General features: G+C 50.0%; 1 pseudogene; it reads right to left on the bottom strand.

The window, feature by feature from the left end:
- LOC127906152 (muscleblind-like protein 1) overlaps positions 1 to 27307 on the bottom strand; it is an 83745-nt pseudogene that overhangs the window by 40917 nt on the left and 15521 nt on the right.

The raw sequence follows: 27307 nt of genomic DNA, 5'->3' as shown, positions 1-27307 counted from the left end.
ATGGTGTTAACAGAGAGGAGGTTAACAGAGATGGTGTTAACAGAGATGGTGTTAACAGAGAGGAGGTTAACAGAGAGGAGGTTAACAGTGATGGTGTTAACAGAGATGGTGTTAACAGAGATGGTGTTAACAGAGAAGAGGTTAACAGTGATGGTGTTAACAGAGATGGTGTTAACAGAGAGGATGTTAACAGAGAGGAGGTTAACAGAGAGGAGGTTAACAGAGAGGAGGTTAACAGTGATGGTGTTAACAGAGATGGTGTTAACAGAGAGGAGGTTAACAGAGAGGAGGTTAACAGAGATGGTGTTAACAGAGAGGAGGTTAACAGAGATGGTGTTAACAGAGAGGGTGTTAACAGAGAGGATGTTAACAGAGATGGTGTTAACAGAGAGGGTGTTAACAGAGATGGTGTTAACAGAGAGGATGTTAACAGAGATGGTGTTAACAGAGAGGATGTTAACAGAGAGGGTGTTAACAGAGAGGGTGTTAACAGAGAGGATGTTAACAGAGATGGTGTTAACAGAGAGGGTGTTAACAGAGATGGTGTTAACAGAGAGGAGGTTAACAGAGATGGTGTTAACAGAGATGGTGTTAACAGAGAGGGTGTTAACAGAGATGGTGTTAACAGAGAGGGTGTTAACAGAGATGGTGTTAACAGAGAGGGTGTTAACAGAGATGGTGTTAACAGAGAGGAGGTTAACAGAGATGGTGTTAACAGAGATGGTGTTAACAGAGATGGTGTTAACAGAGAGGAGGTTAACAGAGATGGTGTTAACAGAGATGGTGTTAACAGAGAGGGTGTTAACAGAGATGGTGTTAACAGAGATGGTGTTAACAGAGAGGGTGTTAACAGAGATGGTGTTAACAGAGATGGTGTTAACAGAGAGGAGGTTAACAGAGATGGTGTTAACAGAGATGGTGTTAACAGAGAGGATGTTAACAGAGAGGAGGTTAACAGCGATGGTGTTAACAGAGATGGTGTTAACAGAGAGGAGGTTAACAGAGATGGTGTTAACAGAGAAAAGCTGCACTTCTATCTCCATGATTAACAGTAGAAGCCTTGTTCATTCTAAAGTCCCTCCGTCCACCAGAATTAGACATGCAGAACTGGCAATAATAATAAAACATGTTATAACCATGCCGTATATTTATACTTGAACACTTCTGAATAGACACTAATCATGGTTTTAGCTGCTGCGTTAATAACTAAATTAATTCCAGATTAACGTTCAAACTATGTTATTATAAGGATGAATAGACTAGAAGGGATGAACTGACTGTAGACAACATTCAAATAAAGCTTCTTAGGCACTGCAAGTGTTTTGCAAATCCTGCCTCCTTCCCACGGTGACACAGAGATGGAAAGGTAATGTAAAGGTGGTCCTGTAGCTCAGTTGGTAGAGCATGGCGCTTGTAACGCCAGGGTAGTGGGTTCGATCCCCGGGACCACCCATACGTAGAATGTATGCACACATGACTGTAAGTCGCTTTGGATAAAAGCGTCTGCTAAATGGCATATATTATTATTATTATTAATGTAAAGGGATATTTAGGTTGATTAACGGGGTACCACTGTACCACAATCAATTGATCACCCCATCAACGAAATGTTTAGAAAACATTATTGCCATAGTCAATTAAACATCCCAGCAATGACATGTTTCGTAAACAGTAATGTCAAAAATCAATTTATCACCCCAGATATGAAATGGTTACCAAACAGTAACTTAAATAAGATGTATTTAGTTAGAAACTAGTGTAACAGAGCTGCATGCCAAAGCTAAAAGGTGAAAGGTCATAGTACCAGGTCAAAGGTTGCGTCGAGGGGTCGCTTCAGTGATTTGACAGCCGACTGAGCCTTAATTATAGCAGGCAGCGAGCACAAGGTGGAAATGGGCCAATGGGGTTCAAGCGCATTAACATAAACCGACAAGCAGAGGTGCATCATGGAGGCAGCAGGGCAGTTTGGGATGGTGAGAGAAAAAAACAACAAACAAACAAAACAACACATCTTTGGAATGCAACAAATAACAAATAACATAGCTGGAGGACGCACATTAACGGCTGTAGGGTTGTTACTGTAAACACTACGGTCTTGACATCATTAACGCCTGTAGGGTTGTTACTGTAAACACTACGGTCTTGACATCACTAATGGATGTAGGGTTGTTACTGTAAACACTACGGTCTTGACATCACTAATGGATGTAGGGTTGTTACTGTAAACACTACGGTCTTGACATCATTAACGCCTGTAGGGTTGTTACTGTAAACACTACGGTCTTGACATCACTAATGGATGTAGGGTTGTTACTGTAAACACTACGGTCTTGACATCACTAATGGATGTAGGGTTGTTACTGTAAACACTACGGTCTTGACATCATTAACGGCTGTAGGGTTGTTACTGTAAACACTACGGCCTTGACATCATTAACGGTTGTAGGGTTGTTACTGTAAACACTACGGTCTTGACATCACTAACGGCTGTAGGGTTGTTACTGTAAACACTACGGCCTTGACATCATTAACAGTTGTAGGGTTGTTACTGTAAACACTACGGTCTTGACATCACTAACGGCTGTAGGGTTGTTACTGTAAACACTACGGTCTTGACATCACTAACGGCTGTAGGGTTGTTACTGTAAACACTACTGTCTTGACATCACTAATGGATGTAGGGTTGTTACTGTAAACACTACGGTCTTGACATCACTAACGGATGTAGGGTTGTTACTGTAAACACTACGGTCTTGACATCATTAACGGCTGTAGGGTTGTTACTGTAAACACTACGGTCTTGACATCACTAATGGCTGTAGGGTTGTTACTGTAAACACTACGGTCTTGACATCATTAACGGTTGTAGGGTTGTTACTGTAAACACTACGGTCTTGACATCACTAACGGCTGTAGGGTTGTTACTGTAAACACTACGGTCTTGACATCATTAACGCCTGTAGGGTTGTTACTGTAAACACTACGGTCTTGACATCACTAATGGCTGTAGGGTTGTTACTGTAAACACTACGGTCTTGACATCATTAACGGCTGTAGGGTTGTTACTGTAAACACTACGGTCTTGACATCATTAACGGCTGTAGGGTTGTTACTGTAAACACTACGGTCTTGACATCACTAATGGATGTAGGGTTGTTACTGTAAACACTATGCCTTGACATCATTAACGGCTGTAGGGTTGTTACTGTAAACACTACGGTCTTGACATCACTAACGGCTGTAGGGTTGTTACTGTAAACACTACGGCCTTGACATCATTAACCGCTGTAGGGTTGTTACTGTAAACACTAGGGCCTTGACATCATTAACCGCTGTAGGGTTGTTACTGTAAACACTACGGCCTTGACATCATTAACAGCTGTAGGATTGTTACTGTAAACACTACGGCCTTGACATCATTAACAGCTGTAGGGTTGTTACTGTAAACACTAGGGCCTTGACATCATTAACAGCTGTAGGGTTGTTACTGTAAACACTACGGCCTTGACATCATTAACAGCTGTAGGGTTGTTACTGTAAACACTAGGGCCTTGACATCATTAACAGCTGTAGGGTTGTTACTGTAAACACTACGGCCTTGACATCATTAACAGCTGTAGGGTTGTTACTGTAAACACTACGGCCTTGACATCATTAACAGCTGTAGGGTTGTTACTGTAAACACTACGGCCTTGACATCATTAACAGCTGTAGGATTGTTACTGTAAACACTACGGCCTTGACATCATTAACAGCTGTAGGGTTGTTACTGTAAACACTACGGCCTTGACATCATTAACAGCTGTAGGGTTGTTACTGTAAACACTACGGCCTTGACATCATTAACAGCTGTAGGATTGTTACTGTAAACACTACGGCCTTGACATCATTAACAGCTGTAGGGTTGTTACTGTAAACACTAGGGCCTTGACATAATTTACTTACACAGGAATGTTGCTCTACTTGCTATTCCCTGTCACTGGATTGAGCTAAACGCTATTACTGTGTCCGTTAGACACTTCCTGGTTTCAGAAAACTACAGAATTATTTACTGTGAGTCATATAGTTCAAAGCTAATACGTCCAGGACTACTTGATATTTTAGTGATGAAATGACGTTTCTATAGGAAGATGTATCAACGCTGTTTCGTTGATACTCAACAAGTCCTAAATATAATAAGAGGAAGCATTGCTACACAGCAGCTCTAAGATGCATAACAATATCACCAGTTACAACATGTTATATAACAATATATCTAGTTATACCACATGTTATATAACAATATATCTAGTTATACCACATGTTATATAACAATATATCTAGTTATACCACATGTTATATAACAATATATCTGGTTATACCACATGTTATATAACAATATATCTAGTTATACCACATGTTATATAACAATATATCTAGTTATACCACATGTTATATAACAATATATCTAGTTATAACACATGTTAAATAACAATATATCTGGTTATAACACATGTTAAATAACAATATATCTAGTTATACCACATGTTAAGTAACAATATATCTGGTTATAACACATGTTATATAACAATATATCTGGTTATAACACACGCTATAACAGCTGATAACAGTTGAAAAAGCTAAAGGAAAGGGATTAGGGTCGGAGGGGGCAGTAAAGTCACACATTTAGCATGATACAAATAAGCTAGTTTACCTGCATAATAAGTCTCCATCACCTTTACTGTCTACGTCTGCCGGGCAGTCTAGATGGTGTGGGGGGAGGGGATGAGAGAGGACGGGAGAGGGTTGAGAGAGCAGAGCTGAAGGGGCTGGCTGGGGAGATGACCTGGGGGCTAGGTTTTCAGACGTAGGTGGGGTTGGAGAGGAGTGGCTGGGGAGATGACGGGGGGCTAGGTTTTCAGACGTAGGTGGGGTTGGAGAGGAGTGGCTGGGGGGAGGGGGGTCAGGTTTTCAGACGTAGGTGGAGTTGGAGGAGGGCTTGGGGGTATTTTCAGTGGTGGGGTTGGAGAGGAGTGGCTGGGGGGCGGGGGGTTACAGAGGGATACCTATGGCTACTCAACAGCCTGGTTGACCTGGTGTTGGGCAGCCTTTATCTTGGCCTGCAGATGGGCTGGAGGGTGGAAGTATTTACACTTCTCCCTGGAGCAGCGGCCCTTTATGTAACCATACACACGGTCACCGTGTTGTCATTGGTGTCTATTATGGTGCTGTTGATATAACGAATATAGTCACTTATCCGCATGTTATATAACAATATATCTACATACCTGGGGAGAGGAGGGATGGATACACAGACAGACAGACAGACAGACAGACAGACAGACAGACAGACAGACAGACAGACAGACAGAGAGACAGAGCAGATAGATCAAGTCAGATCAGGTCAGTTAAGATCAGGTCAGATCAGATCAGGTCAGATCAGGTCAGGTCAGATCAGATCAGATCAGGTCAGATCAGGTCAGGTCAGATCAGGTCAGGTCAGATGATAACAGGTCAGAAATCAGATCAGGTCAGATCAGGTCAGATTAGGTCAGGTCAGATCAGATCAGGTCAGATCAGATCAGGTCAGATCAGGTCAGATCAGGTCAGATCAGATCAGGTCCATCAGGTCAGATCAGGTCAGATCAGGTCAGATCAGATCAGATCAATTCAGATCAGGGGATCAGGTCAGTTCAGGTCAGGGTCAGATCAGGTCAGGTCAGAGAGGTCAGATCAGATCAGGTCTGATCAGGTCAGATCAGGTCAGGTCAGGTCAGGTCAGATCAGATCAGATCAGGTCAGATCAGATCAGGTCAGATCAGATCAGGTCAGGGGAGATCAGATCAGGGATCAGATCAGATCAGGTCAGATCAGATCAGGTCAGATCAGGTCAGATCAGATCAGGTCAGATTTTCAGGTCAGATCAGGTCAGATCAGGTCAGGGGGAGATCAGGTCAGATCAGGTTTTCAGAGTCAGATCAGGTCAGATCAGATCAGGTCAGATCAGGTCAGATGGTCAGGTCAGATCAGATCAGGTCAGGTCAGATCAGGTCAGATTCAGATCAGGCCAGGTCAGGGGTCAGGTCAGGTCAGGTCAGGTCAGGTCAGGTCAGATCAGATCAGATCAGATCAGGTCAGATCAGATCAGGTCAGGTCAGCTCAGATCAGGACAGATCAGGTCAGATCAGATCAGGTCAGATGATCAGGTCAGTCAGGTCAGGTCAGATCAGATCAGGTCAGATCAGGTCAGATCAGGTCAGATCAGGTCAGGTCAGATCAGATCAGGTCAGATCAGATCAGATCAGGTCAGATCAGGTCAGGTCAGATCAGATCAGGTCAGATCAGGTCAGATCAGGTCAGATCAGATCAGATCAGGTCAGGTCAGATCAGGTCAGGTCAGATCAGGTCAGATCAGATCAGGTCAGATCAGATCAGGCCTCAGATCAGGTCAGATCAGGTCAGATCAGATCAGGTCAGGTCAGGTCAGACTTCTCCCAGATCAGGTCAGATCAGGTCAGGTCAGGTCAGGTCAGACAGATCAGGTCAGATCAGGTCAGATCAGGTCAGATCAGGTCTGTCAGAGGTCAGATCAGGTCAGGTCAGACAGGTCAGATCAGGTCCGGTCAGATCAGATCAGGTACTCAGATCAGACCTGGGGAGATCAGGTCAGGGGTCAGGATCAGGTCAGTCAGACAGACAGACAGGTCAGACAGGTCAGACAGACAGGTCAGACAGAGGTCAGACAGACCAGGTCAGGCAGATCAGGTCAGATCAGGTCAGATCAGATCAGGTCAGGTCAGATCAGATCAGGTCAGATCAGGTCAGATCAGATCAGGTCAGGTCAGATCAGGTCAGGTCAGATCAGGTCAGATCAGATCAGGTCAGGTCAGATCAGGTCAGATCAGGTCAGATCAGGTCAGGTCAGATCAGGTCAGATCAGATCAGGTCAGATCAGATCAGGTCAGATCAGGTCAGATCAGGTCAGATCAGATCAGGTCAGATCAGATCAGGTCAGATCAGGTCAGATCAGGTCAGAACAGGTCAGATCAGATCAGGTCAGGTCAGATCAGGTCAGATCAGATCAGATCAGGTCAGATCAGATCAGGTCAGATCAGATCAGATCAGATCAGGTCAGATCAGGTCAGATCAGGTCAGATCAGGTCAGATCAGGTCAGGTCAGATCAGGTCAGATCAGGTCAGGTCAGATCAGGTCAGATCAGATCAGGTCAGATCAGGTCAGGTCAGATCAGGTCAGATCAGGTCAGATCAGGTCAGATCAGGTCAGATCAGATCAGGTCAGATCAGGTCAGATCAGATCAGGTCAGATCAGATCAGATCAGGTCAGATCAGGTCAGATCAGGTCAGATCAGGTCAGATCAGATCAGGTCAGATCAGATCAGATCAGGTCAGATCAGATCAGAACCAATGGGAATAATAATAATGGGAATAATAACCAATGAGAATAATAACCAATGAGAATAATAACCAATGGGAATAATATCCAATGAGAATAATAACCAATGAGAATAATAACCAATGGGAATAATAACCAATAAGAATAATAACCAATGGGAATAATAACCAATGGGAATAATTAGCAATAGGAATACATTAATATAAATGCATAATGAATATATAAAAAATAACAAATACCTGCTAATTACAGTTGAGAATGAATAATCAGCAGCATAAGCACTCATCAATCTTGTAATGTTTGTCTTCTAAATGTTTCTCTCATTTAATCATTCAAGTATAAATATTTTGTTTTTCAAATCGATGACGTGAAGACAAGATTAATATATTCCTGAGTTTTCCAGCAGGGGGCAGTACATGCATGGCCAGGTTGACAATGTGTCGAGCTCACGTCCAGACAAGACCTGAGGTGCATCTCAACAGTCTACACCTGCTTCCTATTCTCCTATCCTCTCTTTCTACTGGATTGGTTTGTGTGTTTTGTGTGCGTGTGTATTGTGTGTGTATGAAGACACTAGCTTCTCAGACCTGTGTCTAGACACAGTTCACTGTCTCTGTCTCCTGTCTTCGCTGGCCATGCCTCGTCAAAAACAGCAAGGCTCTTTTAAAAAAGAGGCTGCCTTGTTGTCAGGCAGATGTTCAGAAAAGAAGGGGCGGGAGGGAGGGAGAGAGAGAGAGAGAGAGAGAGAGAGAGAGAGAGAGAGAGAGAGAGAGAGAGAGAGAGAGAGAGAGAGAGAGGAGATACATGGTGGAGGGAGAGGACAGAAAAGGTGGAGGGAGAGTAGAGACAGGGTGGAGGGAGAGGAGAGACAGGGTGGAGGGAGAGGAGATACAGGGTGGAGGGAGAGTAGAGACAGGGTGGAGGGAGAGGAGAGACAGGGTGGAGGGAGAGGAGAGACAGGGTGGAGGGAGAGGAGAGACAGGGTGGAGGGAGAGGAGAGACAGGGTGGTGGGAGAGGAGAGACAGGGTGGAGGGAGAGGAGAGACAGGGTGGAGGGAGAGGAGAGACAGGGTGGAGGGAGAGGAGATACAGGGTGGAGAGAGAGGAGAGACAGGGTGGAGGGGGAGAGGAGAGACAGGGTGGAGGGAGAGGAGAGACAGGGTGGAGGAGAGGAGAGACAGGGTGGTGGGAGAGGAGAGACAGGGTGGAGGGAGAAGAGAGACAGGGTGGAGGGAGAGGAGAGACAGGGTGGAGGGAGAGGAGAGACAGGGTGGTGGGAGAGGAGAGACAGGGTGGAGGGAGAGGAGAGACAGGGTGGAGGGAGAGGAGAGACAGGGTGGAGGGAGAGGAGAGACAGGGTGGAGGGAGAGGAGAGACAGGGTGGAGGGAGAGGAGAGACAGGGTGGTGGGAGAGGAGAGACAGGGTGGAGGGAGAAGAGAGACAGGGTGGAGGGTGAGGAGAGACAGGGTGGAGGGAGAGGAGAGACAGGGTGGTGGGAGAGGAGAGACAGGGTGGAGGGAGAGGAGAGACAGGGTGGAGGGAGAGGAGAGACAGGGTGGAGGGAGAGGACAGAAAGGGTGGAAGGAGAGGAGAGACAGGGTGGAGGGAGAGGACAGAAAGGGTGGAGGGAGAGGAGAGACAGGGTGGAGGGAGAGGAGAGACAGGGTGGAGGGAGAGGAGAGACAGGGTGGAGGGAGAGGAGAGACAGGGTGGAGGGAGAGGAGAGACAGGGTGGAGGGTGGAGGGAGAGGAGAGACAAGGTGGAGGGAGAGGAGAGACAGGGTGGAGGGAGAGTAGAGACAGGGTGGAGGGAGAGGAGAGACAGGGTGGAGGGAGAGGAGAGACAGGGTGGAGGGAGAGGAGAGACAGGGTGGAGGGTGGAGGGAGAGGAGAGACAAGGTGGAGGGAGAGGAGAGACAGGGTGGAGGGTGAAGGGAGAGGACAGAAAGGGTGGAAGGAGAGGAGAGACAGGGTGGAGGGAGGGTGGAGAGAGAGGAGAGACAGGGTGGAGGGAGAGGAGAGACAGGGTGGAGGGTGGAGGGAGAGGAGAGACCGGGTGGAGGGAGAGGAGAGACAGGGTAGAGAGAGAGGAGAGACAGGGTGGAGGGAGAGGAGAGACAGGGTGGAGGGAGAGGAGAGACAGAGTGGAAGGAGGAGAAGACAGGTGAGCTGTGTGCCCTGATCTGTCTCAATCTCTCAATAACAGTTATTAGCACCGGTCTAACAGCTGTACTAAACCTCTGATGGAAATTTAACCCTGGTAAAGCTCCTGGTTGGCCAACAAAAAGAAGAGGCTGATAATCCTAGTTCTACCCAAAGGTTACCATGCGTCATCATTATGCAGGTAATATGTGGGGGTTAGGGTTAGGGGGGGTCCTACAGTTTTATGTTAAGCATGAAAACAGAATCCTGCATCTGTTAATTTTTAGTGACACACTATGATAGAAACTAAAATATGTCTGCCATTTTTCTGAGGGGTATTTATAGCAAACCCACTTCTTGGCCAACGAGGCTAGTGGATTGGTTCTATAATGTAACACCAGTAGGCAGATTCATCCATTATTTCTGTGAAATCACCCCTCGTCGGTGAAATCACCCCTCGTCAGTGAAATCACCCCTAGTCAGTGAAATCACCCCTAGTCAGTGAAATCACCCCTCGTCTGTGAAATCACCCCTCGTCGGTGAAATCACCCCTCGTCAGTGAAATCACCCCTAGTCAGTGAAATCACCCCTAGTCAGTGAAATCACCCCTCGTCGGTGAAATCACCCCTCGTCGGTGAAATCACCCCTAGTCAGTGAAATCACCCCTCGTCGGTGAAATCACCCCTCGTCAGTGAAATCACCCCACCCCTCGTCAGTGAAATCACCCCTCGTCAGTGAAATCACCCTCGTCAGTGAAATCACCCCTCGTCAGTGAAATGAGTGAATCACCCTAGTCAGTGAAATCACCCCTCGTCAGTGAAATCACCCCTAGTCAGTGAAATCACCCCTCGTCAGTGAAATCACCCCTAGTCAGTCACCCCTAGTGAAATCACCCCTAGTCAGTGAAATCACCCCTCGTCAGTGAAATCACCCCTAGTCAGTGAAATCACCCTAGTCAGTGAAATCACCCTCGTCAGTGAAATCACCCCTCGTCACCCCTAGTGAAATCACCCCTCTAGTCAGTGAAATCACCCCTAGTCAGTGAAATCACCCCTCGTCAGTGAAATCACCCCTCGTCAGTGAAATCACCCCTCGTCAGTGAAATCACCCCTAGTCAGTGAAATCACCCCTAGTCAGTGAAATCACCCCTCGTCAGTGAAATCACCCCTCGTCAGTGAAATCACCCCTAGTCAGTGAAATCACCCCTCGTCAGTGAAATCACCCCTAGTCAGTGAAATCACCCCTCGTCAGTGAAATCACCCCTCGTCAGTGAAATCACCCCTAGTCAGTGAAATCACCCCTCGTCAGTGAAATCACCCCTCGTCAGTGAAATCACCCCTAGTGAAATCACCCCTCGTCAGTGAAATCACCCCTCGTCAGTGAAATCACCCCTCGTCAGTGAAATCACCCCTCGTCAGTGAAATCACCCCTCGTCGGTGAAATCACCCCTCGTCGGTGAAATCACCTCTAGTCAGTGAAATCCAAATCGCTCCTACTTCCCCCTTGCCACCCCCTGCCTACCCTCTCCAGTGAAATCACCTGTCATGAAATCACCCCTCCTCCTCTGAAATCACCCCTAGTCAGTGAAATCACTCCTCTCAATATAAAATCACCCCTAAAATCACCCCTCCTAGTCTGTCCCCTCGTAATCTGAAATCCCTCCTCCCTCAGTGAAATCACCTCGTCAGTGAAATCACCCTAATCAGTGAAATCCCTCCCCTCTGTCACCCCTCCTAATAATGAAATCACCCCTCCACCCTAATCTGTCCACTCTCAGTCCCTATAATCACCCTCTGTCACCCCTAGTCTCATTTCCCACCCTATCCAGTGAAATCACCCCTCCTGAAATCCCCCTAATCCAGTGAAATCACCTCCTCTGTCCACTAATCTATAATCACTAATATCTGAATATAATCATATAATCCCCTCCTAATCTGTCCCCTAATAATCCAATCCCCCTAGTCAGTGTCCACTAATCTCCCTAATATCCCCTCTGTCACTATAATCCTGAAATCCCCTAGTCTGAAATCCCCTAGTGTGAAATCAATCCTCGTCTGAAATCACACTCCCCTGAAATCACCCCTCTCTGTCACACTCGTCAGTGAAATCACCCCTCCTCTGTCACTCCCTCTCCCCCTCCTAGTCTGTCCACTCTCCCCCTCCCCTCTGTCCATCACCCCTCCTCAGTCTGTCCACTCTCTCCCCCTCCTCCTCTGTCCACTCTCTGAAATCCTCCTCTGTCCACTCTCTCCCTCTCCTCCTCTGTCCACTCTAATAATCCTAATCTGTCCAATCTCTCCTCCTCTGTCCACTCTCTATAATCCTCCTCTGTCCACTCTCTCCCCTCCTCCTCTGTCCAATCTCTCCCCTCCTCCCTCTGTCCACTGTCCCTCCTCCCTCTGTAATAATAATCTAATAATCCTCCTCTGTCCACTCTCTAATAATCCTCCTATGTCCATATCTATAATAATAATCTGTCCACTCTCCCCTCCTAATCCTCTGTCCAATATAATAATAATAATCTGTGATCTCTAATAATCCTCTGTCCACTATTCTCCCCTAATAATCTGTCCATCTCTCCCCTCCTCCTAATAATAATAATACTAATAATAATAATATCCTAATATAATAATAATAATAATAATCCCCTCCTAATCTGTCCACTATAATATAATAATAATATAATCTGTAATAATAATAATATAATAATCCCCTCCTCCTCTGTCCACTTTATCTCCCCTCCTATAATCTGTCCATATAATTCTACCCTCCTCCTCTGTCCAATAATAATCCCTCCTCCTCTGCGCCAATAATCTAATAATAATATCTGTCCACTAATAATATCTCCCCTCCTCCTCTGTCCACTCTCTCCCTCCTCCTCTGTCCACTCTCTCCCCTCCTCCTCTGTCCACTCTCTCCTCCTCCTCTGTCCACTCTCTCCCTCCTCCTCTGTCCACTCTCTCCCCTCCTCCTCTGTCCACTCTCTCTCCCCTCCTCCTCTGTCCACTCTCCCCCTCCTCCTCTGTCCACTCTCTCCCCTCCTCCTCTGTCCACACTCCCTCCCCTCCCCCTCTGTCCACTCTCTCCCCTCCTCCTCTGTCCACTCTCTCCCCTCCTCCTCTCTGTCCACTCTCTCCCCTCCTCCTCTGTCCACTCTCTCCCCTCCCCCTCCTCTGTCCACTCTCTCCCTCCTCCTCTGTCCACTCTCTCCCCTCCTCCTCTGTCCACTCTCTCCCCTCCTCCTCTGTCCACTCTCTCCCCTCCCTCCTCTGTCCACTCTCTCCCTCCTCCTCTGTCCACTCTCTCCCTCCTCCTCTGTCCACTCTCTCCCCTCCCCTCTGTCCACTCTCTCCCCCTCCTCCTCTGTCCACTCTCTCCCCTCCTCCTCTGTCCACTCTCCCCTCCTCCTCCTCTGTCCACTCCTCCCCTCCTCCTCTGTCCACTCTCCTCCCTCCTCCTCTGTCCACTCTCTCCCCTCCTCCTCTGTCCACACTCTCTCCCTCCTCCTCTGTCCACTCTCTCCCCCTCCTCCCTCTGTCCACTCTCTCCCTCCTCCTCTGTCCACTCTCTCCCCTCCTCCTCTGTCCACTCTCTCCCCTCCTCCTCTGTCCACTCTCTCCCCTCCTCCTCTGTCCACTCTCTCCCCTCCTCCTCTGTCCACTCTCTCCCCTCCTCCTCTGTCCACTCTCTCCCCTCCTCCTCTGTCCACTCTCTCCCCTCCTCCTCTGTCCACTCTCTCCCTCCTCCTCTGTCCACTCTCTCCCCTCCTCCTCTGTCCACTCTCTCCCCTCCTCCTCTGTCCACTCTCTCCCCTCCTCCTCTGTCCACTCTCTCCCCTCCTCCTCTGTCCACTCTCTCCCCTCCTCCTCTGTCCACTCTCTCCCCTCCTCCTCTGTCCACTCTCTGTCCCTCTCCCCTCCTCCTCTGTCCACTCTCTCCCCCTCCTCCTCTGTCCACTCTCTCCCCCCTCCTCCTCTGTCCACTCCCTCCCCTCCTCCTCTGTCCACTCTCTCTCCCTCCTCCTCTGTCCACTCTCTCCCCTCCTCCTCTGTCCACTCTCCTGAGACCCCCCTCCTCCCCCTCTGTCCACTCCTCTCCCTCCTCCTCTGTCCACAGACTCTCCTCCCTCCTCTGTCCACTCTCTCCCTCTCTCCTCCTCTGTCCACTCTCCTCCTCCCCTCCCCTCCTCTCTGTCCACTCTCTCCCTCCCCTCCTCCTCCCCCTGTCCACTCTCCCTCCCCTCCTCCTCTGTCCACTCTCTCCCTCCTCCTCTGTCCACTCTCTCCTCCTCCTCTGTCCACTCTCTCCCTCCCCTCTGTCCCTCTCTCCCTCCCCTCTGTCCACTCTCTCCCTGAGACTCCCTCCCTCCCTCCCTCCCCTCTGTCCACTCTCCCTGAGACTCCCTCCCTCCTCCCCTCCTGTCCTCTGTCCACTCTCTCCCCTCCCCCTCTGTCCACTCTCTCCCCTCCTCCCCCCTCTGTCCACTCTCTCCCCTCCCCTCTGTCCACTCTCTCCCTCCTCCTCTGTCCACTCTCCCTGAGACTCCTCCCTCCCTGTCCACCCTCCCCCCCTCTGTCCACTCTCCCTGAGACTCCCTCCCTCCTCCCTCCCCTCTGTCCACTCTCCCTCCTCCCTCCTCCCTACCCTCCCCTCCTCCTCCACTCCTCCCTGTCCACTCTCCTCCCTCCTTCCCTCCCCCTCTGTCCACTCTCCCTGAGACTCCCTCCCTCCCTCCCCTCCCCCTCCCCTGTCCACTCTCTCCCCTCCTCCTCTGTCCACTCTCCCTGAGACTCCTCCCTCCCTACCCTCTCCTCTGTCCACTCTCCCTGAGACTCCCTCCCTCCTACCCTCCCCTCTGTCCACTCTCCCTGTCCACTCCCTCCCTCCCTACCCTCCCCCTCTGCCCACTCTCCCTCCTGAGACTCCTCCCTCCCCTCCCCTCTGTCCACTCTCCCCTGAGTCCACTCCCTCCCTCCCCTCCCCTCTCCCCTCTGTCCACTCTCCCTGAGACTCCCTCCTCCCCTCCTCCTCCTCTGTCCACTCTCCCTGAGACTCCCTCCCTCCCCCTCCTCCTCTGTCCACTCTCCCCTGAGACTCCCTCCCTCCCTCCCTCCTCCTCTGTCCACTCTCCTCCCCTCCCTCCCTCCCTCCTCCTCTGTCCTCTCTCCCCTCCTCCTGAGACTCCACCCTCCCCTCCTCCCCTCTGTCCACTCTCCTCCTCCTCCCTCCCCCCTCCCCTCTGTCCACTCTCCCCTCCTCCTCCCACCCTCCCCCTCCTCCTCTGTCCACTCTCCCCCTCTCCTCTGTCCCTCCCCTCCCCCTCTGTCCACTCTCCCTGAGACTCCCTCCCCCCTCCTCCTCTGTCCCTCTCTCTCCTCCTCTGTCCACTCTCCCCCTCCTCCCTGTCCCTCCCCTCCTCCTCTGTCCACTCTCTCCACCTCCTCTGTCCACTCCTCCCTCCTCCTCCTCCCCTCCTCTGTCCACTCTCCTCCTCCTCTGTCCTCTGTCCACTCTCCCTGTCCACTCCCTCCCTCCCTCCTCTGTCCCCTCTGTCCACTCCTCCCTGAGACTCCCTCCCCCTCCCCTCCCCTCTGTCCACTCTCCCTGAGACTCCTCCCTCCCCTCCTCCTCCCCTCTGTCCACTCTCCCTGAGACTCCTCTCCCTCCTCCTCTGTCCACTCTCCCTGAGACTCCCTCCCTCCACTCCTCCTCTGTCCACTCTCCCTGAGACTCCTCCTCCCTCCTCCTCTGTCCACTCTCCCTGAGACTCCCTCCCTCCCTCCTCCTCTGTCCACTCTCCCTGAGACTCCCTCCCTCCTCCTCCTCCTCTGTCCACTCTCCCTGAGACTCCCTCCCTCCCTCCTCCCCTCTGTCCACTCTCCTCTCCCTCCTCCTCCTCCCCTCTGTCCACTCTCCTGAGACTCCCTCCCTCCCCCTCCCCTCTGTCCACTCTCCCTGAGACTCCTCCTCCCTCCCTCCTCTGTCCACTCTCCTGAGACTCCCTCCCCTCCCCTCCTCCTCTGTCCACTCTCCCTGAGACTCCCTCCCTCCTCCCTCCTGCCTCTGTCCACTCTCCCCCTGAGACTCCCTCCCTCCCCTCCTCCTCTGTCCACTCTCCCTGAGACTCCCTCCCTCCCTCCTCCCCCCTCTGTCCACTCTCCCTGAGACTCCCTCCCTCCTCCCCTCCTCTGTCCACTCTCCCTGAGACTCCTCCCTCCTCCTCCCCTCCCCTCTGTCCACTCTCCCCCCTCCTCCTCTGTCCACTCTCCCCCCTCCTCCTCTGTCCACTCCCTGAGACCCCTCCTCCTCTGTCCACTCTCTCCCTCCTCCTCTGTCCACTCTCTCCCCTCCTCCTCTGTCCACTCTCTCCCTCCTCCTCTGTCCACTCTCTCCCCTCCTCCTCTGTCCACTCTCTCCTCCTCCTCTGTCCACTCTCCCCCTCCTCCTCTGTCCACTCTCTCCCCTCCTCCTCTGTCCACTCTCTCCCCTCCTCCTCTGTCCACTCTCTCCCCCTCCTCCTCTGTCCACTCTCTCCCCTCCTCCTCTGTCCACTCTCTCCTCCTCCTCTGTCCACTCTCCCCTCCTCCTCTGTCCACTCTCTCCCCTCCTCCTCTGTCCACTCTCTCCCCTCCTCCTCTGTCCACTCTCCCCTCCCCTCTGTCCACTCTCTCCTCCTCCTGTCTGTCCACTCCTCCTCTCCCCTCCTCCTCTGTCCACTCCTCCTCCTCTGTCCTCTCTCCCCTCTCCTCTGTCCTCCTCCCTCCTCCTCTGTCCACTCTCTCCCCTCCTCCTCTGTCCACTCTCTCCCCTCCTCCTCTGTCCCACTCTCTCCCCTCCTCCTCTGTCCACACTCTCCCTCCCCCTCTGTCCACTCTCTGAGACTCCCTCCTCCCTCCTCCTCTGTCCACTCTCCCTCCCTCCTCTGTCCACTCCTCCTCCTCCTCTGTCCACTCTCTCCCCTCCTCCTCTGTCCACTCTCCCTCCTCCTCTGTCCACTTCCTCCCCTCTGTCCACTCTCTCCCCTCCTCCTCTGTCCACCCTCTCTCCCCTCCTCCTCTGTCCACTCTCTCCCCTCCTCCTCCTCTCCTGAGACTCCCCTCCCCCTCTGTCCCTCTCTCCCCCTCTGTCCACTCTCTCTCCCTCCTCCTCTGTCCACTCTCCCTGAGACTCCCTCCTCCTCCCACTCTCTCCCCTCCTCCCTCTGTCCACTCCTCTGTCCTCCCCTCCCTTCCTCTGTCCACTCTCCCTGAGACTCCCTCCCTCCCTACCCTCCCCTCTGTCCACTCTCCCTGAGACTCCTCCCTCCTTACCCTCCCCTCTGTCCACTCTCCCTCTCCTCCTCCTCTGTCCACTCTCTCCTCTCCTCTGTCCACTCTCCCTCCCTCCCTCCCCTCCCCATCTGTCCACTCTCTCCCCTCCCCCTCTGTCCACTCTCCCTGAGACTCCCTCCCTCCCTACCCTCCCCCTCTGTCCACTCTCCCTGAGACTCCCTCCTCCTACCCTCCCCCTCTGTCCACTCTCCCTGAGACTCCCTCCCTCCCTACCCTCCCCTCTGTCCACTCTCCCTGAGACTCCCTCCCTCCTTACCCTCCCCTCTGTCCACTCTCCCTGAGACTCCCTCCCTCCCTACCCTCCCCCTCTGTCCACTCTCTCCCCTCCTCCTCTGTCCACTCTCCCTGAGACTCCCTCCCTCCCTACCCTCCCCCTCTGTCCACTCTCCCTGAGACTCCCTCCCTCCCTACCCTCCCCCTCTGTCCACTCTCCCTGAGACTCCCTCCCTCCCTACCCTCCCCCTCTGCCCACTCTCGCTGAGACTCCCTCCCTCCCCCCCCTCTGTCCACTCTCCCTGAGACTCCCTCCCTCCCCCCTCCCCCTCTGTCCACTCTCCCTGAGACTCCCTCCCTCCCTCCCCTCCCCCTCTGTCCACTCTCCCTGAGACTCCCTCCCTCCCTCCCCTCCCCTCTGTCCACTCTCCCTGAGACTCCCTCCCTCCCTCCCCTCCCCCTCTGTCCACTCTCCCTGAGACTCTCCCTCCCTCCCCTCCCCCTCTGTCCACTCTCCCTGAGACTCCCTCCCTCCCCTCCACCCTCTGTCCACTCTCCCTGAGACTCCCTCCCTCCCTCCCCCCCTCTGTCCACTCTCCCTGAGACTCCCACCCTCCCCTCCCTCTGTCCACTCTCCCTGAGACTCCTCCCTCCCCTCCCCTCTGTCCAATCTCCCTGAGACTCCCTCCCTCCATCCTCTCCCTCTCCCCTCCTCTTCTGTCCACTCTCCCTGAGACTCCCTCCCTCCCCTCCTCCTCTGTCCACTCTCCCTGAGACTCCCTCCCTCCCCTCCCTCCCCTCTGTCCACTCTCCCTGAGACTCCCTCCCCTCCCTCCTCTCAATCTCCTCCTCTTCTGTCCACTCTCCCTGAGACTCCTCCCTCCCCTCCCCCTCTGTCCACTCTCCCTGAGACTCCCTCCCTCCCTCCTCCTCTGTCCACTCTCCCTGAGACTCCTCCCCCTCCCTCCTCTGTCCACTCTCCCTGAGACTCCTCCCTCCTCTGTCCACTCTCCCTGAGACTCCCTCCTCCCTCCCCTCTGTCCACTCTCCCTGAGACTCCTCCCTCCCTCCCTCCCCTCTGTCCACTCTCCCTGAGACTCCCTCCCTCCCCTCCTCCTCTGTCCACTCTCCCTGAGACTCCCTCCCCTCCTCTGTCCACTCTCCCTGAGACTCCCTCCCTCCCTCCCTCCCCTCTGTCCACTCTCCCTGAGACTCCCTCCTTCCCTCCTCTCTGTCCACTCTCCCTGAGACTCCCTCCCTCCCTCCCCTCTGTCCACTCTCCTGAGACTCCCCCTCCCTCCCTCCCCCTCTGTCCACTCTCCCTGAGACTCCCTCCTTCCCCCTCCTGCCTCTGTCCACTCTCCCTGAGACTCCCTCCCTCCCTCCTCCTCTGTCCACTCTCCCTGAGACTCCCTCCCTCCCCTCCCCCTCTGTCCACTCTCCCTGAGACTCCTCCTCCCTCCTCCTCTGTCCACTCTCCCTGAGACTCCCTCCCTTCCCTCCTGCTCTGTCCACTCTCCCTGAGACTCCCTCCCTCCCTCCTCCTCTGTCCACTCTCCCTGAGACTCCTCCCTCCTCCTCCTCTGTCCACTCTCCCTGAGACTCCCTCCCTCCCCTCCTCCTCTGTCCACTCTCCCTGAGACTCCCTCCCTCCCTCCCCCCCTCTGTCCATTCTCCCTGAGACTCCTCCTCCCATTAATCCTCTGTCACTCGTTCCTCCACTTCTCTCCCTCCCCCTCTGTCCACTCTCCCTGAGACTCCCTCCCTCCCTCCCCTCTGTCCATTCTCCCTGAAACTCCCTCCCTCCCACTCTCTCCCACTCTCCTCTGTCCACTCCTCCCCTCCTCCCCCTCTGTCCACTCTCCCTGAGACTCCCTCCTCCCTCCCTCCACTCTCTCCACTCCTCCCTGTCCACTCCCTCCCTCCTCCTCTGTCCACTCTCTCCCCTCCTCTCTGTCCACTCCCTCCCCTCCTCCTCTGTCCACTCTCCCTCCTCCTCTGTCCCTCTCTCCCTCCTCCTCTGTCCACTCTCCCTCCTCCTCCCCTGTCCACTCTCTCCCCTCCCCTCTGTCCACTCTCTCCTCCTCTTCCTCTGTCCACTCTCCCTGAGACTCCCCCTCCTTACCCTCCCCTCTGTCCACTCTCCCTGAGACTCCCTCCCTCCCTACCCTCCCCCCTCTGTCCACTCTCCCTGAGACTCCCTCCTCCTTACCCTCCCCCTCTGTCCACTCTCCCTGAGACTCCTCCCTCCCTACCCTCCCCCTCTGTCCACTCTCTCCCCTCCTCCTCTGTCCACTCTCCCTGAGACTCCCTCCCTCCCCCCTCCTCCTCTGTCCACTCTCCCTGAGACTCCCTCCCTCCCCTCCTCCTCTGTCCACTCTCCTGAGACTCCCTCCCTCCCTCCTCCTCTGTCCACTCTCCCTGAGACTCCCTCCCTCCCCTCCTCCTCTGTCCACTCTCTCTGAGACTCCCTCCCTCCCCTCCCCCTCTGTCCACTCTCCCTGAGACTCCCTCCCTCCCCCCTCCCCCTCTGTCCATTCTCCCTGAGACTCCCTCCCAACATTAACCTTGCAACGTTCCTCCACTTCCTCTCTCCCTCCCCATCTGTCCACTCCCTCCCCCCTCCTCCTCCCTCCCCCTCCTCCTCCACTCCCTCCTGCTCTCTTCTCCTCCCTCCTCTCCCCCTCTCCTCCTCCCCTCCTCCTCTCCTTGAGACTCCCCCTCCCCCCCCCTCTCATCTCCCTCGCCCCTCCCTCCCTCCCTCCCCTCTGTCCTCTCTCCCTCTCCTCCTCCTACCTCCCCCTCTGTCCACTCTCTCTTCTTCCCTCTCCTCTCCTCCCCTCTGTCCACTCTCCCTCCTCCCTCCCTTCCCCCTTCTGTCCCTTCCCTGAGACTCCCTCCCTTCCCTTCCCCTGTCCCTTCTCTTCCCTTCCTTCCCTCCCTCCCCCTCTCCCTGAGACTCCCTCCTCTTCCCCCCCTCTGTCCCTCCTCCCTCTCCCTCCTCCCTCCCTCCTCCTCCTCCACTCTCCTCCTCCTCCTCCTCCTCCTCCCCTCCTCCTCCTCTTCCCTCCCCTCCTCCACCTCTCCTGAGACTCCTCCCCTCCCCCCCCTCTTCCCCTCCTCCCCTCCTCCCCTCCCCTCCTCACCTCTTCCTCCTCCTCCTCCACCTCCTCCTCCTCCTCCTCCTCCTCCTCCTCCTCCTCCCCTCCTCCCTCCCTCCCCCCCTGTCCACCTCTTCCTCCTCCTCCTCCACCTCCTCCTCTCCTCCCTCCTCCTCCCTCCTCCTCCTCCTCCTCCCCTCCTCCTCCTCTTCTCCCCTCCTCCAACTCTCCTCTCCTCTCCTCCTCCCCCAATGACTTTCCTATTATTTTGTTACTAGAGTATCCTAGGCAGCGCTGCATAATGCATTACATTGACTTTTGTTCAATGAATAACTATTGTGATGCAGTCCTGAGAAGCACAGCTTCAGGTTTTCCTGTGGGTGATGACTCTGATGTGTGTGTGTGTGTGTGTGTGTGTGTGTGTGTGTGTGTGTGTGTGTGTGTGTGTGTGTGTGTGTGTGTGTGTGTGTGTGTGTGTGTGTGTGTGTGTGTGTGTGTGTGTGTGTGTGTGTGTGTGTGTGTGTGTGTGTGTGTGTGTGTGTGCGCGCGTGTGTGTGTTTTTATTTATTTTATTTCACCTGTATTTAACCAGGTAAGTTTTCATTTGCAACTGCGACCTGGCCAAGATAAAGCATAGCAGTGTGAACAGACAACACAGAGTTACACATGGAGTAAACAATTAACAAGTCAATAACACAGTAGAAAAAAGGGGAGTCTATATACAATGTGTGCAAAAGGCATGAGGAGGTAGGCGAATAATTACAATTTTGCAGATTAACACTGGAGTGATAAATGATCAGATGGTCATGTACAGGTAGAGATACTGGTGTGCAAAAGAGCAGAAAAGTAAATAAATAAAAACAGTATGGGGATGAGGTAGGTAAAAATGGGTGGGCTATTTACCGATAGACTATGTACAGCTGCAGCGATCGGTTAGCTGCTCAGATAGCTGATGTTTGAAGTTGGTGAGGAGATAAAAGTCTCCAACTTCACCGATTTTGCTATTCGTTCCCAGTCACAGGCAGCAGAGAACTGGAACGAAAGGAGGCCAAATGAGGTGTTGGCTTTCGCGATGATCAGTGAGATACACCTGCTGGAGCGCGTGCTACGGATGGGTGTTGCCATCGTGACCAGTGAACTGAGATAAGGCGGAGCTTTACCTAGCATGGACTTGTAGATGACCTGGAGCCAGTGCGTCTGGCGATGAATATGTAGCGAGGGCCAGCCGACTTGAGCATACAGGTCGCAGTGGTGGGTGGTATAAGGTGCTTTAGAGACAAAACGGATGGCACTGTGATAAACTGCATCCAGTTTGCTGAGTAGAGTGTTGGAGGCAATTTTGTAGATGACATCGCCGAAGTCGAGGATCGGTAATTTTCAAAATGAGTAGTTTGAACTGTTTGGGTATGGACCTGGAAAGTATGACATTACTTTGCAGGCTATCTCTGCAGTAGACTGCAACTCCTCCCCCTTTGGCAGTTCTATCTTGACGGAAGATGTTATAGTTGGGTATGGAAATCTCAGAATTTTTGGTGGCCTTCCTGAGCCAGGATTCAGACACGGCAAGGACATCAGGGTTAGCAGGGTGTGCTAAAGCAGTGAGTAAAACAAACATAGGGAGGAGGCTTCTGATGTTGACATGCATGAAACCAAGGCTTTTCGATCACAGAAGTCAACAAATGAGGGTGCCTGGGGACATGCAGGGCCTGGGTTTACCTCCACATCACCCGCAGAACAGAGGAGGAGTAGAATGAGGGTGCGGCTAAAGGCTATCAAAACTGGTCGCCGAGAGCGTTGGGGACAGAGAATAAAAGGAGCAGATTTCTGGGCATGGTAGAATATATTCAGGGCATAATGCGCAGACAGGGGTATGGTGGGGTGCGGGTGCGGAGGTAAGCCCAGGCACTGGGTGATGATGAGAGAGGTTGCATCTCTGGACATGCTGGTTGTAATGGGTGAGGTCACCGCATGTGTGGGAGGTGGGACAAAGGAGGTATCAGGGGTATGAAGAGTGGAACTAGGGGATCCATTGTAAACTAAAACAATGATAACTAACCTGAACAACAGTATACAAGGCATATTGACATTTGAGAGAGACATACAGCGAGGCATACAGTAATCACAGGTGTTGAATTGGGAGAGCTAGCTAAAACAGTAGCTAAAACAAGTAGTTGAGACAACAACAGCTAATCAGCTAGCACAACAACAGCAGGTAAAATGGCGTTGACTAGGCAGGGAGGGTCGGATTAACTACACACAGAGCCTGAGTGCGGCTTGGGCCGACAGATAAAACATAAACAAGCAGAATGGAGTACCGTGATTAATGGACAGTCCAGCATGCACCAGCTATGTAGCCAAGTGATCAGTGTCCAGGGCAGGGAAGCTAGACTGGCGAGCATTATCCAGGTTAAAAAAACTGGCTGGCTGTGCAGAAGGTAAAAGGTAAAAGCCGCTAGCAGTGGCTAACAATGACTAAATAGCTTGTAGCTAGTTAGCTGGTTAGCTTCTGGAGGTTCTTGAGTGTGTTCTAAAAATTTTAAATAGTAGCGATTCCGTATCACATTGGGTGAGGCAGGTTACCGGAAGGTATAAACGAATAAAAAATCGAAAAGAGATTGAAAGTAAATATGGTCCAGTGAGTGGTTGAGACGCGGCGATTCAGATGGTTAGCAGGCCTGTGCTAACAAGCTAACAGTTAGTGGGCCGGGGCTAAACAAGGTAGCAGTTAGCGGACCGGGGCTAAACAAGCTAGCAGTTAGCAGGCCGAATTAGCAAGCAAGGAGATAGCAAGGGCTAGAAAGTTAGCCTTTGGGGGACGTCGCGATGGGGTGAGTCTATTTATGCCTCTTCATGCGGTGACATCGATAGACCGGTCGTGGGTCCGGATATTGTAGCCCAGGAGTATGCTTCGGTGGAAGCACAGGAGCTCTGGCCGGGCTAGCTTCAAGCTAAGTGGGTGGCTGGCCAGGAGTAATCATCCGGGGTTGCGGTTAGCTAGTTAGCTAGCTGTGAAGATCCAGCTGAAAATGTTCCGTTTGCGGTGGGAATCCGGTGGGAATCCGGGGATAAAAAAATAATAGGTCCGTTATGCTCTGGTTAGAGTCGCGACTGATATATCATTACTATATAATGGTTACAGACTGATATATCATTACTATATAATGGTAACAGACTGATCTATCATTACTATATAATGGTAACAGACTGATATATCATTACTATATAATGGTAACAGGCTGATATATCATTACTATATAATGGTAACAGACTGATATATCATTACTATATAATGGTAACAGGCTGATATATCATTACTATATAATGGTAACAGACTGATATATCATTACTATATAATGGTAACAGACTGATATATCATTACTATATAATGGTAACAGACTGATATATCATTACTATATAATGGTAACAGACTGATACATCATTACTATATAATGGTAACAGACTGATATATCATTACTATATAATGGTAACAGACTGATATATCATTACTATATAATGGTAACAGGCTGATATATCATTACTATATAATGGTAACAGACTGATATATCATTACTATATAATGGTAACAGACTGATATATCATTACTATATAATGGTAACAGACTGATATATCATTACTATATAATGGTAACAGACTGATATATCATTACTATATAATGGTAACAGACTGATATATCATTACTATATAATGGTAACAGACTGATATATCATTACTATATAATGGTAACAGACTGATATATCATTACTATATAATGGTAACAGACTGATATATCATTACTATATAATGGTAACAGACTGATATATCATTACTATATAATGGTAACAGACTGATACATCATTACTATATAATGGTAACAAACTGATATATCATTACTATATAATGGTAACAGACTGATACATCATTACTATATAATGGTAACAGACTGATATATCATTACTATATAATGGTAACAGACTGATATATCATTACTATATAATGGTAACAGGCTGATATATCATTACTATATAATGTTAACAGACTGATCTATCATTACTATATAATGGTAACAGACTGATATATCATTACTATATAATGGTAACAAACTGATATATCATTACTATATAATGGTAACAAACTGATATATCATTACTATATAATGGTAACAAACTGATATATCATTACTATATAATGGTAACAGACTGATCTATCATTACTATATAATGGTAACAAACTGATATATCATTACTATATAATGGTAACAGACTGATATATCATTACTATATAATGGTAACAAACTGATATATCATTACTATATAATGGTAACAAACTGATATATCATTACTATATAATGGTAACAGACTGATCTATCATTACTATATAATGGTAACAAACTGATATATCATTACTATATAATGGTAACAGACTGATATATCATTACTATATAATGGTAACAAACTGATATATCATTACTATATAATGGTAACAAACTGATATATCATTACTATATAATGGTAACAGACTGATCTATCATTACTATATAATGGTAACAAACTGATATATCATTACTATATAATGGTAACAGACTGATATATCATTACTATATAATGGTAACAAACTGATATATCATTACTATATAATGGTAACAAACTGATATATCATTACTATATAATGGTAACAGACTGATCTATCATTACTATATAATGGTAACAGACTGATATATCATTACTATATAATGGTAACAGACTGATACATCATTACTATATAATGGTAACAGACTGATCTATCATTACTATATAATGGTAACAAACTGATATATCATTACTATATAATGGTAACAAACTGATATATCATTACTATATAATGGTAACAAACTGATATATCATTACTATATAATGTTAACAGACTCATCTATCATTACTATATAATGGTAACAGACTGATATATCATTACTATATAATGGTAACAAACTGATATATCATTACTATATAATGGTAACAGACTCATATATCATTACTATATAATGTTAACAGACTCATCTATCATTACTATATAATGGTAACAGACTGATATATCATTACTATATAATGGTAACAGACTGATATATCATTACTATATAATGGTAACAGACTGATATATCATTACTATATAATGTCCTCATTGACTGCTAGTGGCCATCCTTTCACTGTGTAACAGCCACTGTAGACTTGGGAAACCATGCGAACTGTGTTTTGATAAATCAAGTGCAGAGAACAGCATCAGGTTGAGTCAGAGTCTCTGTTCTGTTTGTTTCTACAACTCACCTCCAGTCTGTCTGGCCTCATGAGTTCCTGTTCTGTTTGTTTCTACAACTCACCTCCAGTCTGTTTGTCCTCATGAGTTTCTGTTCTGTTTGTTTCTACAACTCACCTCCAGTCTGTCTGTCCTCATGACTTCCTGTTCTGTTTGTTTCTACAAATCACCTCCAGTCTGTCTGGCCTCATGAGTTCCTGTTCTGTTTGTTTCTACAACTCACCTCCAGTCTGTCTGGCCTCATGAGTTTCTGTTCTGTTTGTTTCTACAACTCACCTCCAGTCTGTCTGGCCTCATGAGTTCCTGTTCTGTTTGTTTCTACAACTCACCTCCAGTCTGTCTGGCCTCGTGAGTTTCTGTTCTGTTTGTTTCTACAACTCACCTCCAGTCTGTCTGTCCTCATGACTTCCTGTTCTGTTTGTTTCTACAACTCACCTCCAGTCTGTCTGGCCTCGTGAGTTTCTGTTCTGTTTGTTTCTACAACTCACCTCCAGTCTGTCTGGCCTCGTGAGTTTCTGTTCTGTTTGTTTCTACAACTCACCTCCAGTCTGTCTGTCCTCATGACTTCCTGTTCTGTTTGTTTCTACAACTCACCTCCAGTCTGTCTGGCCTCATGAGTTCCTGTTCTGTTTGTTTCTACAACTCACCTCCAGTCTGTCTGTCCTCATGAGTTCCTGTTCTGTTTGTTTCTACAACTCACCTCCAGTCTGTCTGTCCTCATGAGTTCCTGTTCTGTTTGTTTCTACAACTCACCTCCAGTCTGTCTGGCCTCATGAGTTCCTGTTCTGTTTGTTTCTACAACTCACCTCCAGTCTGTCTGGCCTCATGAGTTCCTGTTCTGTTTGTTTCTACAACTCACCTCCAGTCTGTCTGGCCTCATGAGTTTCTGTTCTGTTTGTTTCTACAACTCACCTCCAGTCTGTCTGGCCTCATGAGTTCCTGTTCTGTTTGTTTCTACAACTCACCTCCAGTCTGTCTGGCCTCATGAGTTTCTGTTCTGTTTGTTCCTACAACTCACCTCCAGTCTGTCTGGCCTCATGAGTTCCTGTTCTGTTTGTTTCTACAACTCACCTCCAGTCTGTCTGGCCTCGTGAGTTTCTGTTCTGTTTGTTTCTACAACTCACCTCCAGTCTGTCTGGCCTCATGAGTTCCTGTTCTGTTTGTTTCTACAACTCACCTCCAGTCTGTCTGTCCTCATGAGTTCCTGTTCTGTTTGTTTCTACAACTCACCTCCAGTCTGTCTGTCCTCATGAGTTTCTGTTCTGTTTGTTTCTACAACTCACCTCCAGTCTGTCTGTCCTCATGACTTCCTGTTCTGTTTGTTTCTACAAATCACCTCCAGTCTGTCTGGCCTCATGAGTTCCTGTTCTGTTTGTTTCTACAACTCACCTCCAGTCTGTCTGTCCTCATGAGTTCCTGTTCTGTTTGTTTCTACAACTCACCTCCAGTCTGTTTGTCCTCATGAGTTCCTGTTCTGTTTGTTTCTACAACTCACCTCCAGTCTGTCTGTCCTCATGAGTTCCTGTTCTGTTTGTTTCTACAACTCACCTCCAGTCTGTCTGGCCTCATGAGTTCCTGTTCTGTTTGTTTCTACAACTCACCTCCAGTCTGTCTGGCCTCATGAGTTTCTGTTCTGTTTGTTTCTACAACTCACCTCCAGTCTGTCTGGCCTCATGACTTCCTGTTCTGTTTGTTTCTACAACTCACCTCCAGTCTGTCTGGCCTCGTGAGTTTCTGTTCTGTTTGTTTCTACAACTCACCTCCAGTCTGTCTGGCCTCGTGAGTTTCTGTTCTGTTTGTTTCTACAACTCACCTCCAGTCTGTCTGTCCTCATGACTTC

Source organism: Oncorhynchus keta, chromosome 1 (genome assembly GCF_023373465.1).
Source record: "Oncorhynchus keta strain PuntledgeMale-10-30-2019 chromosome 1, Oket_V2, whole genome shotgun sequence".
Lineage (NCBI taxonomy): Eukaryota > Metazoa > Chordata > Actinopteri > Salmoniformes > Salmonidae > Oncorhynchus > Oncorhynchus keta.
This window is presented reverse-complemented; position numbering and strand designations above follow the sequence as displayed.